General features: G+C 36.9%; 1 pseudogene; it reads left to right on the top strand.

Moving 5' to 3' along the window:
* The first annotated feature begins 14,657 nt into the window (after positions 1-14,657).
* On the top strand, positions 14,658-14,733 carry LOC123836835 (small nucleolar RNA U13; annotated as a pseudogene).
* The last annotated feature ends 316 nt before the right edge of the window (positions 14,734-15,049 follow it).

Raw genomic sequence — 15,049 nt, 5'->3', positions numbered from 1 at the left:
CCTCTGCTGTGACGGTTACTCCAGGAACAGACAAGATTAAGGTGAGATATGCAAGTTGAATGTGGCTCTTGCCTCAGGTACAAAATTGAAGCAATAATCAAGATAAATAGTATTTTAGTACAATATAAAAGGAATCAAAAGTAATATAAAAACCTAAAATGGATAAAATATCAAATCTTTAAAGACAGGATCACTGACATGCCATGCTGGAAAAAGACAAAATCTGTGATACTGCTATCTTCTAAATCAGGGAATTTTTGCATAAATTTTTATTTTTAAGGCATTATTTATTTTAATTATCGAGTTTTTTGGGGCGTGTCTTCAAATTTTGCATTCAGGACAATTGCCTCACTCCTCATTCACCTCAGCGAAGTTGTAGCTTTGACCAGAGCCCTTCTAGGAAAACCTGTCATTTCAGCAGTTCTATATTATATCTGTGTTGTGTGAGCATTTCTTTGGCTTTGTTGGGTTAAGTAAAAAAAGTCTCGTCTATCAGCTTTAGAGATTTTACAAGTTTCCCAATATTACTGATCACTTGATGGAACTTAATATTTTTCTGTATTGCTGTAGATTTTGTCTTATTTTTTTGTTTTGGGTTTTCTCCCCCCTGCCCCCTGCCAAGTAGGATTTTAGGAGAGGGGAAATGAAAGCTTATGTGTATACATGTACTCAGACAGGTATCGTGAAATGGGAGCTGAAAACAGACATATAAACAAGAGAAAAGTAATGATAAAATAAATTATTTAAACTCAAGGCATGTGGTGGTGGAGGGAAAGACACATAAGAGATATAGGAAATACAAGTGAAAGACTCAATTATTTTTTAAATGGTCATTGTTTTTCCTTCAAAAATACTAGAAGAATTTGAGGTGAGCATATTTTGGAATTTGAAAATGAAAGGTTTGAATAGAAGGAAAACAGAGGTCTTTTCAATTAAGCTGTAAAGAAATAATCTAAAAAAGTAGAGAAATGAGCTACTCATTTCCATTTCCTATGAAGTCTCCAAAGTGTTATATAGATTCCTTAGAAGAAAAACACATAACTCAGCAAATAAACTTTTAAAGCATTGAATTATTAAAAGATTATTAAATTTAGGTAAAAACATAGTCAAAGCCACCTCATGTCGTGCTGTGCTAGAGATCTAGCCCAACTGTTGTTGATCTGTTTGGCTCTAGCAAAACCTTCCCCACGGTTCCACTGGCAGTTCAAGGCAGAACTCTAAATGACTAAATTGTGTCTCAAACACTGAGGTGTTAAAATAGAACCATAATATATACCATTCATTAATTGCTTGATATGAGCCAGAGAGTAAAATACTATCTCATTGCACTCTTACAAAACAAGAAAAAGTAGGAATTAAAAGTTTCCTTATTTTGTAAATAAGAACACAGCTTAGAGAAGTCAAATCACTTGATCAAGTTGATAACATATACCATTTGCTGGGCTGGGGTCATGCCCAGACCTCTGATCCCAAGCCTCTACTCTCAACCACCATGTTATAGTTGAGCACAAAAGAGATAGGTTTTATCTATATTGGTGATCAAGTTAATAGTCCAGTAAACATAAAGAAGTAAGTAGAGGATCCCCATTGTTTCCTTCTTCAACCATTTCATTAAAATCTATCCATTGTGAGTGTGTAACTTTTAGTACTTCACTTTTCTCATGTGTAAAATGAAAATGGGGGTGCCTGGGTGGCTCAGTCATTAAGCGTCTGCCTTTGGCTCAAGTCATGATCTCAGGGTCCTGGGATCGAGCCTCGCATCGGGCTCCCTGCTCGGCGGGAAGCCTGCTTCTCCCTCTCCCACTCCCCCTGCTTGTGTTCCCTTTCTCACTGTGTCTCTCTCTGTCAAATAAATAAATAAAATCTTTAAAAATAAAATAAAATAAAATGAAAATGATGCCTAAAATCTCTACCCACTTTGTAATTCTCTGTGATTACTATCAACAAGCTATTTGCTCTAAGTAGAACGTATTTAGAGACTCTGGTGTGTGAGAGGGTCAACTAAAAGAATATGATTCAAACAAGCAGATTCTAAGAAAACAGAGGGCATATCCTTAATTTCCTGCAGTTTTTAAATTTCTCAATCTCTCCCTTTTCATTCTGAATCACTTTTAATGTACCAACCTTGACCTTTTTTCATCTTGTAGTGATAGAACCAATACAATACCGTTCGGCCTTCCTTCTGCTACCCAGCTTTTTATCACATTTAAAACCAAGCTACTTTAAGATGAGCAAAAACACCTGATGTCCCATTGCAGAAGATTCCATACATCTCCCTGGGGGGCCACGACTCTTCCCCCATCCTGCAGGAATCACAGAGAGAGCCTACTGAGTTTTCCTACTAGCCAAGAAAGTTTGCTGAGCTTTACTTTCTGGAGTTTGTTTTTATTAAAATCACATGCTGTCGGGGAACTTCAAATTAAAAAAAAAATGAGATTCAATTTCACAACCATCACACTAAAATTTTGAAAGTACTGGGGAGGATTTCAGGCAACAGAGATTGTCATAAATTGCTTGGTGGAGGGGAAGGTAAACTTGTACAACCACTTTAGAAAGCAATTTATCAAAATATCAGAAAATCAGGAGATATGCGTGTCTTAGGACCCGGCAATTTCACTATCATCCGTGTGCACCCAGATTCATTCTAAAAGAGTTCACTGTAGCATCACTAGTAATATGGAAAAACTAAATAATGTAAATGTTCATCAGCAGAAGAGCAGATACATGAACTGGATTAGGGACAAATAGTACTATTCATCAATCAAAATGAATGAACCAGAGCCACATGTAACAACATGAATAAATCTGAAAGTGTAATAATAAGGACAACAAAAACAAGTTGCAAGGGACGCCTGGGTGGCTCAGTCAGTTAAGCATCTGACTTGGGCTCAGGTCATGATCTTGGGGTCTGGGGACCGAGCCCCACATCTGGCTCCCTGCTCAGTGGGGAGTCTGCTTCTCTCTCCCCCTCTGCCCCTCCTCCCTGCTCATGCTATCTCTCTCTCAAATAAATAAATAAATAAGATCTTGAAAAAAAAAAGTTGTAGAATGCTACATACAGTATGAAACCATTTAACTGGTTTAAAAACATGTGAAACAGCTGAATATTTTGCTTATGAATATATAACTCAAAACTTACAAGTGGGGTTCATCAGGCAGAGAGTGTCAATTTGGTCTTGCTTCTCATTCTCAAATGGGTAACGTATACATGGTTACTTGTCATATTATGTTTATACTTTTTTGTGTGACTTAAATATTTTATAATAAAAGTAATCCATTTTATTTTCTAAAGATAAAATTCTAGTATGAGATGCAGTATGTTGTTTCCAATGACCCACATTTTTCTCCCTAGACGCTGATATGTCCCCAACGAGAATGAGAATCATTGCTCTGACAGTCCATACTTACATTAATTTGATAACCCAGCATAATTTTAAGTGTCAGCGATGAGCTTAACCAACACTACTTTATGGCGTTGACCACCATTTCCACTCATCCCCCAAACTTTAGGGGAGCGCAAACTTTCTGGGAAATCATAGAGGACAGGAGAGCAATCTAACCAGCTGGTTGCCAGATTGGTCCAAACTCAAAGTTAGTCTGGGCTCAGGACTGCTGCTGACTTATTCAGAATCAAAGATAAAGCTTTGGTCAGCAGCCTCTGGAACTCTCAAGTACACAGGCGTGTGATAACCCTTGAATATATCCTTCAGAGTCTTACCCTTCCTAACATCATTCTTCACTGCCACTCAAAGGGAAGCTAAGAAAGCAGTGTGTGGCCCAGCCTCCAAAGACTCTCTGCTTAACTGGTTTGTGAGTGTCCTCAGTAAAAGGTCATTAAAATAAGGTTTGGTTTCCAGTGCCAAGACAGAATCATTTTATACATGGTTTGGCCTCCACGGAGACCTTGAGCTCCATTTCCTCAGAATACTAAAATATCCTTGGCTTCTTCATTCTTGGGGTTGAATAATGTCCATCATCCCACATGTTCTACAAGTATTCTCAGTTCAAGAACTTGCAGGGCTTCCCCCCCCACCCTTGTACTTATTTACTTAACTCCACTAGTCAACCTTTCCTAGCCACCCTCAATACATTTCCCCACCCACCTCACCTCAGCTATGCATTTCATTACCGCACCCTAACTTTCTGTCTTCACAGGAACTATCTATTAACTTACCTCATGCACCTCTTTTACTCAAGTACTGTCTTGTGCAACCATTCTTAGGCAAGAGCTCCAGCTTACTAACTACATCATCACTTTTCCTCTGCTGATAACCTCTTGTTCTCACTCCTCTTCCCTGGATGGGATTCCAGATGCCTTCACTGAAATACTTCCTTTGCAAATACCCTCAATTCCCTGGCCTCTCTCCCTCCATTGCACTCACTTAGCAAACACTGATTCTGGTTAAACCCAGACATCTGTTTTCTCTGTGGCTGAACCCAAGCAACTAAATACTGCTAGAGAAAAATTACACAATTTGACTCCAGTCACTTTAAATACAACATACAAACTTCCATCAGAATTCAACACTAACCCTGCCTCTTTCACATTTTCCTACTGTGTTCTTTCTCACTCTCCAAGGTGACTATTTTCTAAGTTTTCTCAGTGGTTCTTAAGCTTCTCATCCCTTCCTCCTCCCCTTTGCATTAAATTCTTGCCTCATTCTTAATTGAGAAAAGAAAGCCAATAAATTACAATTTCCTAATGGTCCAGCAAACCTATCTACAAATCCAGTGCACATCTGCACCCATATGCTTTATCTTTTCTCCTGTTAAAAAGATAGACATATCCCTGTTTCTATTAATAGCCAAGGTATCTACTCATGCTGAATATCACTTCTTCTTTTGTCTTCTCAAGGACTTTGCTACTGGGGTGTATTAGTTATCGATTGTTGCATAACAAATTCTTCCAAAACATAGAAACTAAAAACAAGAAACATTTTTTATCTCATAGTTTCTGAGGGTCAAGAACCCAAGAGTGGCTGCATAGCTAGGTAAATCTCACAAGTTGGCTGGTGAGCTCTCTGGAACCGCAGTCATCCCACTGCCTAACTAGGGCTGCAGGATCACCTCCAAGCTCATTCATAGGGACACTGGTTATTTGCTAGAGGCTTCAGTTCCCCACCGGTAGGGCCTCACCATATGGCTGCTCACAATATGGCAGCTTGCTGCCCCAAGAGCAAGTGATATAAGAGAGAGACAGAGACAGACCAAGTAGAAACTGTTGTCTGTTATAAAATAATTTTGGAAGGGACCACCCCCATCACTTCTGTTTTGTTTTTCTCTTGGTCACATAAACCAACTGTAATACAAACGGATGGGTCTACACAAGGGTGTGAATACCAAGAGGTAGGATCACTGGGAGTCATTTTGGAGGATGACTATCACATGCGGTTACTCTTGTACAGCCTGAATTGTACATCTCTCTTGTTGAAGCATTCCCATCAGCACATGAAGTTGCTTCTATCAAAAAAGAAAACTCCCGTGTCCTCACATTCCCCTCCATCTGCCAGCGAATCCATTTGCCAAACCTCATTTCCCCCATTTCACAGGACTTAGTAACCACTGTCACCTTGCTACAGCACTTCTCATTCTTGAATCCCTTCGTCTATGTTCTGGCCACACCACTCCCCTAATAGAATTATTGTCAAAATCAGCAATGATTTTCCATTACACATTCTAATGGACCCTGATCTACCTTCATCCTATGGTGACTGTTAGCAGCATTTTAAAAATACTGTTCCTTTCTTGGTTTACATGCAGAGGTGAATTTAGGTTTTGTGAGACTTGAAGCTTATGCAATTTTGGACACTTCATTTAAGAAAAAGAATTTTAAAGTTACAATTATAATATTAGATATGAAAGTAAGTATTTATTTAGAATGAAAAATAAATCACAAAAAAAGTGGAAGTGTTAAAAACTCAAAGATGCCACCAACACCAAAAATGGAACAGAAAAGAACACAACTCCTCTACGGTTTTTTTTCTTATAGCTTTGGCTGCATACTGTTTTATTACCTCTTCATATAATAATGATCTTGATACATTATTTTCTGTAGTCATAACAGAAAGATAATTTAGCTTCTCTTCTGGAGTTTTTGATCAAGAAATCTCTTTTATTATTTTTAGTGTAGAGAATTTGCTTTCAGCTTAACAGCTCATCAAAGATTGTTAGAATTGTCAAATTTAGGAATTTTTTGTCAGGCTTATTGCAAATAGGAGATACGAGATTTTGATGAGCTTTCCACAGATTAACTTTGACTCCATACATTTCAAACCTTATTTCTCCTCTGCTTCAGGTGCAAGGCATCATGATAAGCCCTCTGTCTCTTCCACTTCAGTCATACTGTGTGAGTGAGTTCACATAGTGGGCATCTGGAGCATTCCTGGAGGCCATTCCTACAGTGGTATGGCCAGCAAAATTTAACAATGCAAGAAAGGAGTATGGAAACTACCTAAAATTACCCCACTAAATTCAAAATAAATAAATACATTAAGTGTGTTATATGCCAATATAAAATGTATACAATGTGTATAGATATTTTTCTATTGCTGTGTAACAAATGAGCACAACTTTCACAGCATAAAACATATCTCATAGTCCCCATGGATCAGGAGTCTGGGCACAACCTAGCAGGGCTCTCTATTTATAGTCTCACCAAGCTGAACTCAGCATCACCCAAGACTCGGTTCTTCTCAGAGATTCAACAGGGGAAAGATCCACTTCCAAGAACCCTAAAGTTGCACGCAGAATTCATTTCTTTGCAGCTGTAGGGTGCATGGAGCCAGCTTCTTCAAAGCCAGCAACAGAGAGAAAATCTAACAAGACAGGTGCTACCCTGAAATGTAATCTCATACATATAATGACTCATTCCATCACCTTTGTAGCATTCCACTGGTTAGAAGCAAGTCACATGCCCTGCCCATAATGAAGATGAGGGGATTACATAAAGGTATGAGTAGCAGGAGGTGAGAATCATGGAGCCATCTTAAAGTGTGCCTACCATTGTCAGTCTTAAAGAATTGATAAAGAGGGGTACCTGGGTGGTTCAGTCGTTAAGCATCTGCCTTCAGCTCAGGTCATGATCTTAGGGCCCTGGGATCGAGTCCTGCATCGAGCTCCCTGCTCAGTGGGAAGCCTGCTCTCCCTCTCCCACTCCCCCTGCTTGTGTTCCTGCTCTCGCTGTGTCTCTCTCTGTCAAATAAATAAATAAATAAAATCTTCTAAAAAAAAGAAAAAAAAGAATAAAGAAAAATACAAAATAATACTTATCATATAGAATAAAAGTTTAGTGAATTTAAAATAATTTGCATTTATCACTCAGTCTCAGTAGCTCTATGAGGTAATATGTGTTTGCTTTCCAGAAAATAAGCAAACAAGAATTTTAACTTTTTCCTATTTCAGAGCCAGATAATTGGACTTCTTAAGTTTCAACATCTAGTTGATCCCTCAGTAATAGTAACTTCCCCTAGAAATACTATAAAGTTAAAACTTCTGTTTTTTGAGATAGCTTTTAAGTACCAGAATCACTCAGTACACATATCTTTTAGGCAAAGATGAATTACTGAGAATTAATTAAGCCCATAGTTTCCATTTGCATGCATTAAAATACATTTTCTTCCAGACATACCTTGATACATCACCATGTCTTCACATTTCTAAACCCAAAGGTTTTGTGGACTTTGCCTCTTTTTTTTTTTTTTTTTTTTTGCAGGCACTCAAAGGTATCTTTATCACTTAGTACACATTTTTTTTTTCCCAAAAACCTCATACAGAGATCAGCTCTATCTTTAATTTATCCAAAAAGGTGGGCAAGAATACTTCTCCATGACTTTAGAGTAAGTTTACATTGGCAGAAGTGGTAAAGTGTAACTTGTTTAATTTCAATGGCCCTGTGTAGTTTTTCTTTGCTATTACTCTTAACTAGGTACCATGATAGAAGTGTTCCTCGTTATTACAGCCTTTATCCTTCACACAGATAAGCCTTTGTATTAAAAGGCCATGTTCTTAAAGCAGAGAAAATACAGATGTTTCCACTTGCCCATTACTACACACAGCAGTGATATTAGTCTTTTAGCAGTATATACCACATTAGCAATCTGAATGTTTTTTGAATCAAGGCTGAAATTTGTAGTGCTTCTAATATGTAATGAAGTTGCATATTTTTACCATGCATTCACTCAAGCATACGGGTTTTATAATTGAACTCAAGAGATTGTATTTTGGATTTACTTCTGTTCTACTAGAAATGTACACATACCAATGCTTCTGTGCCTATTTGGAGACACAATTTGATACAGTTTGGTCATCTGTTACAGAGTGTAGGTATGCTTTCCCTACTTTGTTGAAAGATTGAAGTCAGGAAAACTTAATTATGCAAAATATCATTACTAAGTAGCAAACAGTTTATACTCTATCCCCATATGGTCATTTTAAAAGAATTACCTGATGATATGAACACCCAGAACAAATATCATTGGAACGAATATGCTTAATATTCTTGAGGAGACATGGATTTTAAAAGCATCAGCTTAGTTCTAGTGTTATTGCTTTTAATCAACGAAGCTTTCAAATAAATGTTCACATTTATATGAATGCTTAAATTGTGGATTTTAGGAATGCTCAGATTACACTCAGAAGCAAGTATTTCCAGATTCTGCTCAAAGTATTACTCTTAAAGTATTCTTTTTATTGCCCTTGAATGTAGTTGAATCACATCCGACAAAAGAGTAGAAGTAATCAGAAAATTCATTAAATCTTTTTAGGCAGCCTTTAAAGATGTGAATTGAAGTTGAGCTTTTGGGTAAGTTCATAGTTCATTGTTATCATCTGTGTGCAGTGTAATTTCAAGGGCTGTGATAATGTAAATTAAATCTGAGTGGTTTTAAGATTTTTTTATTGCATTTACTTCTCTACCCTTGTGTGGAGATGTTTATACATTTTTTTTTTAAGATTTTATTTATTTTTTGACAGAGAGAGAGAGCGAGAGAGGGAACACAAGCAGGGGGAGTGGGAGAGGGAGAAGCAGACTTCCCACTGAGCAGGGAGCCTGATGCGGGGCTCAATCCCAGGACCCTGGGATCATGACCTGAGCCGAAGGCAAACACCTAACGACTGAGCCACCCAGGCACCCCTATACATCTTTTTCTCACATGTGATCACACCATTAATTGGGGCAGTCATTATTAAAGTCTTCCAATCAATGAAAAGAAATTAACACTACAGTGATCAAAACCACGAAATGGACATCTTTTAAAAATAATTTCCTAAAAGTTGATCTTAAGATATTTTATTTCATTAGGAAATGGAGTATATATTTGTTATTTCAAGATGAAGACATAAAAATCACTAAAATTTATTGAGCATTTGTTCCTGTATATTAATTTACTCCTCTGTGTTAACTTACTACATCCTTATAATAACCTCATAGAGAAGTGTGATTATCTTCCAAATTTCCTCAAAAGAGGAAACTGAGGCACAAGAGGCTAAGTGACTAGTAAGAGGAAAAGCTGAGATTCCAACTGTGGAAGTCTGGCTCTTAAGGACTGACTTAACTCATCTTTAAGAAGTTGGCACCAACTCGAAAGTATCTTTTAGTGACAATTTATCCATTGTATTTTCAAGACAAAATTTCTTCTAGTTAAGATTCTAAAATGCATGTTTTATCTTATCTGCGATTGAATTATATAAAAAAATTTATAAGCAATGTCCAAGTCTGCTCTGTTTTTTTAATGCAACACTCCCACATAAAGTCAAAATTATCATAATGGTTCTTTTGCTTTAATACCATTTCTTTTGTCTTTTTGAGTATTTTACTTATTTATTTGAGAGAGAAAGAAAGAGCAGGGGGTAGGGGCAAAGAAGGAGGGAGAGGAAGAGGGAAAGAATCCCAAGCAGACACTGCACTAAACTTGGAGCCCGACACGGGGCGTGATCTCATGACCCTCAGATCATGACCTAAACCGAAACCAAGAGTTGGACGCCCGACTGACTTAGTCACCCAGATGCTCCAATACCATTTCTTGATAATTGTCTTCCTAGTGTTTTTTTCACAGCTTTCTTCATTTCTCAGTGCTGAAAATCTGTTTTCTCTTCTGTTCTCCACATTCAATGCCACTTCCCTTCCCCACAACTAATGTGGGGAAGTAATGTATGTAGTAGACAGTAATGACAGTAGATATCCTTTAATTGCTCAGCCAACTATTTTGCTCAAACAATTATATTTATTAAAATAACCAAATTGATTTCCTGTCTATGAGAAAAGACATTTTGAAATCTATATGCTTCTTGGTCAAAGGTTATGTCAATAAAATACTCAGTAAAGTGGAGATTTGGAAATCATCCAATTAATATGATCAATAGAGAGACAAGCTCAATATATTAAATCCTAAAGGCTTTTTTCCCCCTCTTCTGAATTGCTGTGTGCAGACTACATTGATACCATCCGCCAGACAATCACCACGTCTCAATGTCGCTTGTGTTCCACGATCTGCTCACTCTTCAGTGTTGTAGACAATTGATAGGTGCCACAGGTCTTTTCAAACCCTTCTCTACAGTTGGTGAACAACTGAGAGGTAAAACAATTGCAAGAAACCTCAAGAAAATATGTATTTTAACAGAATTTTAACTGTTTTTCTGATGAACTGTCTGACTTTGATGATAAGAATATGCCACTCGGCTTGAGTGTTCTAGGTGACTTTAATATTGATGCGCAATTTTGACTCTAACACTCTCAACAAATTTAGAGATTGGCATGGGGATTTTCGACAGCATCTATCTCACCTGTTTTGAAACTTCACCTTGTTCAGGTTTTAAGCAGGAATTCAAAGAATTAAATCAAATTTAAAATATTGTCCTGACTTTATAAATATAGCGGTCACAGAGAATTGCTCCATTTCACTCTCAAGGGGTTTAAAACACTGATCATTTTCAAGAAGTCCTCCCATGTCTTGTACCTTCTGTTTCATGATGATATCAGGAATCATCTGAGGTCATGTTTTGTGCTGTGAGTAAGTGCAAATTATGTGTAATGAAGAGTCCACTGTTAGTCTATTAATAGCTACATTTTCCCAGGGAAAATAATGTTTTTCATTCAAAGTAGAAAAAAAAATGTTAACTAAGTTGGTTTAAGCCACAAGCCTATATTACAGAGAAAAGATTTGGGCATTAATGCATCATTTTGGACTCATTGGGGCTCAAATTAAAACAATCAACTGATGGGATTAATCACCTATTTGTGAAAGTGTCAATAAATGAAAAAAGTGGCACGGAATGACTATACTTAGAACAGTGTAAAAATAAAAGAGTGAAGCCAGTGCTTTTTTGCATGTATTCATGACACTGTGTGATTATTTTACACATTAAGCTGATTTGTAACTACTGAAAGAGCTGACCCATTCCCAGAAAATGAGAGTACCTAGGAAATATAAGGAAATCCAATGTGAACTTTCTGGGCCTATTAATGTGCTGATGAGCTTTGGATGCCTTCCTAATTACTTCTTAATGTTTCATATAAGTCATCAAAAAATGCTAATACATCTGTTGAGCCCACGATTGGAAATATATCTATATGTTAAGATACAGAGGGAATACATAAAAATAGATTATATGATAGTATGTATCTTTTAATTTCAAGTCATTTACCTCTGTAGAACTACTAGAATTTGTGAAGTACCCATGATTTTTTTGTTTTAACGTTTTGGTCCAGTTTTTGGCCTATTTCCTGTTTCTCTGTTTCTGCTTTGTGCCAGAATTGTGTCCAAAAATACCACATGAATCTTCCAGCTGCTCTCATATAAACTTAAAGCAATTTTCCTTAATAGTATTTAAGTCATATAGATACCTTGTTTTCTCACTTTTAAAGCACATTCCTCATACATATGTATAAGTAAAAGTGTAGTCTACTTGGTAGGTAATAACCAAAAAGACCTCTTAAAACCATGATCTAAGGAAGGAATAGCTACTTTCTAAGTTATCTTACCCCAAGATAAGATACAAAATTAACTTGACATTTAGGAAAATATTTTTGACTAACAAAAACTTTCCATTTTAATTTTTGGCCTGATAATATTGCTAAAATAATGCTTTCTGGAATCACTAAAATTTAGGGAGAAAAGAAAGGGTTTCTATGACTTTTACATTTTCATTATGTTCAAAACAGTAAACCAGAAGGGCTCCATTTTCCAAAATATTACCCAAAATACAGAACCGTGGGCTAAGTACAAAAGAAAACTGGATTTATAATTCAACGTCAACATATCAGACTTGTTACTAACATTTAGTGTAACAGTCAGTGTAGATATATGAGTCAGAGAAGCAGATGCCTCACCAGGTATTACAAACAGAGGGCGTTTAATGGAGAGCATTAGTTGCATAGGGGTTGAAAGTCTGAAAGAGCAACGAAGGAAAGCTGATCTGAAGAGATTAACATTGTAGAGAGCAGACAGCACTTGTCAGTGTCGGAGAACTAAATGGGAGAAGTGTGGAAGTAGAAGCTCTTGTGGGCCTGGCTCTTGCTCAGACCACGGAAGGATGTGCTCCAGGTCAGATGTACACTTCTGAGATGATGTCTTGCCAGGGACGCTCTTTCTCATGGAGACAGCATGTGAGGGCACAGCTGGTCTTTGGAAGGCGGGGAACGGGAGGATGCACAGCTGGTATTTCAGTCACTGAGATGCATGACACAGCTGGTCCTCAGACCACTGAAAGGCATGGACCAAATCATGCCGGAAGCACGAAGAGAAATTGGAAACTGGTGCCTTCACTCTCTTCTGCTCCTGGAGGCATACGCAGACCCAAGGAGAAAATGGATATGGGCTCATTGTGTCACCTCTTGCTTTCAAATAACCCTCCAATTCCAATTCCTCCTTCCTTGCAGCCACTGGTGACCACTGATCTCCTTTTTGTTTCTGTGGATTCCATAAAAACAGAATCACACAATATGTGGCCTTTTATTATAGCTTTTTTCACATAGTGTAAAGTTTGGAAGATTTGTCTTTATTACAATGTATGTTAATGCTTCACTCATTTTTATGCATGAATAATATTCCGTTGTAGGTATACCATATTTTATTTATCCATTCATTAGTTGGGGGGTATTTGGGTTCTTTCTACCTTTTGGCTCTTACGAATAATGTCACTATGAATATTCATATACAAGTTTTTGGATGAACATATGTTTTCAGCTATATATCTAGGAGTAGAATTGTTGGATCTTATGGTAACACTACTTTAACCTTTGGAAGAACTGCCAAAATATTTTCCAAAGCATCTGCTCTATTTTACATTCCCAAGAGCAATATATGAGGGTTTCAATTTCTCCATATGCTCACCAACACTTACTATTGTCCATCTTTTTTATTGTAGCCATCCTAGTGCAGGTGAAGTGGCATCTTACTGTGGCTTTGATTTGTATTTATCTAATAACTAATTATTTTGAACATATTTTCATGGGCTTATTTGTCATTTGTGTATCTTTTTTGGATAAGTATTGATTCCTTTGTCAATTTTTTTTAAGATTTTATTTACTTACTAGAGAGAGAGAGAGAGAGAGCACAAGCAGGGGGAGGGGCAGAGGGAGAAAGGGGGCCTGCAGGCAGATCCCAGGACCCTGAGATCATGACCTGAGCCAAAATTGGTTGCTTAACAGACTGAGCCACCCAGGCCCCCCTCCTTTGTCTATTTTTAATTGTACTGTCTTTATGGTTGAGTAGAAAAAGTTCTTTATATATTCTGGATACTAGATTCTTATCAGATGAATGATTAGCAAATTTTTTCCCCATTCTATGGGTAGACTTTTTTTCATTTTTTTATGCATATCCTTTGAAGAATAAAAGTTTTAATTGTGATGAAGTCCAGTTTGTCTATTTTTTCTTTGGTTGCTTGTGCTTTAGGTGTCATAATGAAGAAACCATTATTTCATTTAAGGTCACAACATTTTCTTCCAAGAGTTTTATAGTGTTAAGTTTTTTTACACTTAAATCTTTGATCCATTTTGAATAAATTTTTGTATATGGTGTGAGTTAAGGGTCCAACTTCATTTTTTTGCATGTGGATATTCAGTTGTCTGACCCCATTTGTTGAAAAGCCTTTTCTCTCTTTCCTTTGAATGACTTGGCATCTTTTTCAAAATCAAAATCTCGTGACAATAGATGTATATGGGATTTTCCCCTAAACTCTCAGTTCTAGTTCATTGATCTATTTGTCTGTTCCACTCTTTCTGTCCAGTTCCACTCTTTCTTAGTTATATATTTTTAAGTGTTCATCTTTTATAGTTCTATAGTTTTGCACTGAAGTGTATTAGAGATAAAATGATATATAGGATTTACTTCAAAATAATCCAAGAGATGAGAGTGATGGAAATGGGTAGATATACAAGTTAAATAACACTGATCATATATTGGTGATTGTTGAGCCTGGGTGATATATCCACAGAGGTTCTTTACACATCCTAATTTATATGTTTTATAGTTTTGATAACAAAAAAAATGAGCAAAGTGCAACCACCTCCACCACCACAGTATTACAGCTCTGGGAGAATTAAGGGAGAAACTTGGGTTTACCTGTCCCATGTGGAAATACTTTCCCAGCATATCTCAGGAAATGTATTTTTCCTATTCCTGAATCCTGAGGAAAAAAGAATAAAAAAATCAAGAAAATAGATCCTTCTGTAGTTCATAAGCTTGATGACATGCACTTCCCTCAAACCTTGTTACTCAGCCTATTACCTGTCTGACATGAGAAAAAAAAAATCAAGGAAACAGGGAAAAAGCATAATTTTCCTATAAGATTTAAAGCTTAACAATCAACATACAAACATTACTGGTAGAAGAAATTGCCAATGTCAAGTTGAAAGCAAGAGGAGGAAATGTGGACACAGAAGTGAAAGGTTAAAGTTGAAATGCACATTGGAGAGAAGTAATTCTGATCTAACCCATTTTACTTGTAGTTGTTGCCATGTTGTGTGTTCCTGACCCTGACAGGTTATTTTGCAAACAGATTTTTTTTTTGCTAAGAGGTTTTTTTTTTTTTTTTTCCAGCAGATAAATATTAA

This window comes from Mirounga angustirostris, unplaced genomic scaffold (genome assembly GCF_029215605.1).
Source record: "Mirounga angustirostris isolate CCGP_5_RB_7025 unplaced genomic scaffold, mMirAng1.0.hap1 SCAF_7, whole genome shotgun sequence".
Classification (NCBI taxonomy): Eukaryota; Metazoa; Chordata; class Mammalia; order Carnivora; family Phocidae; genus Mirounga; species Mirounga angustirostris.
The sequence above is the reverse complement of the archived record's forward strand: the minus strand, read 5'-3'. Positions and strand labels throughout refer to the sequence as shown.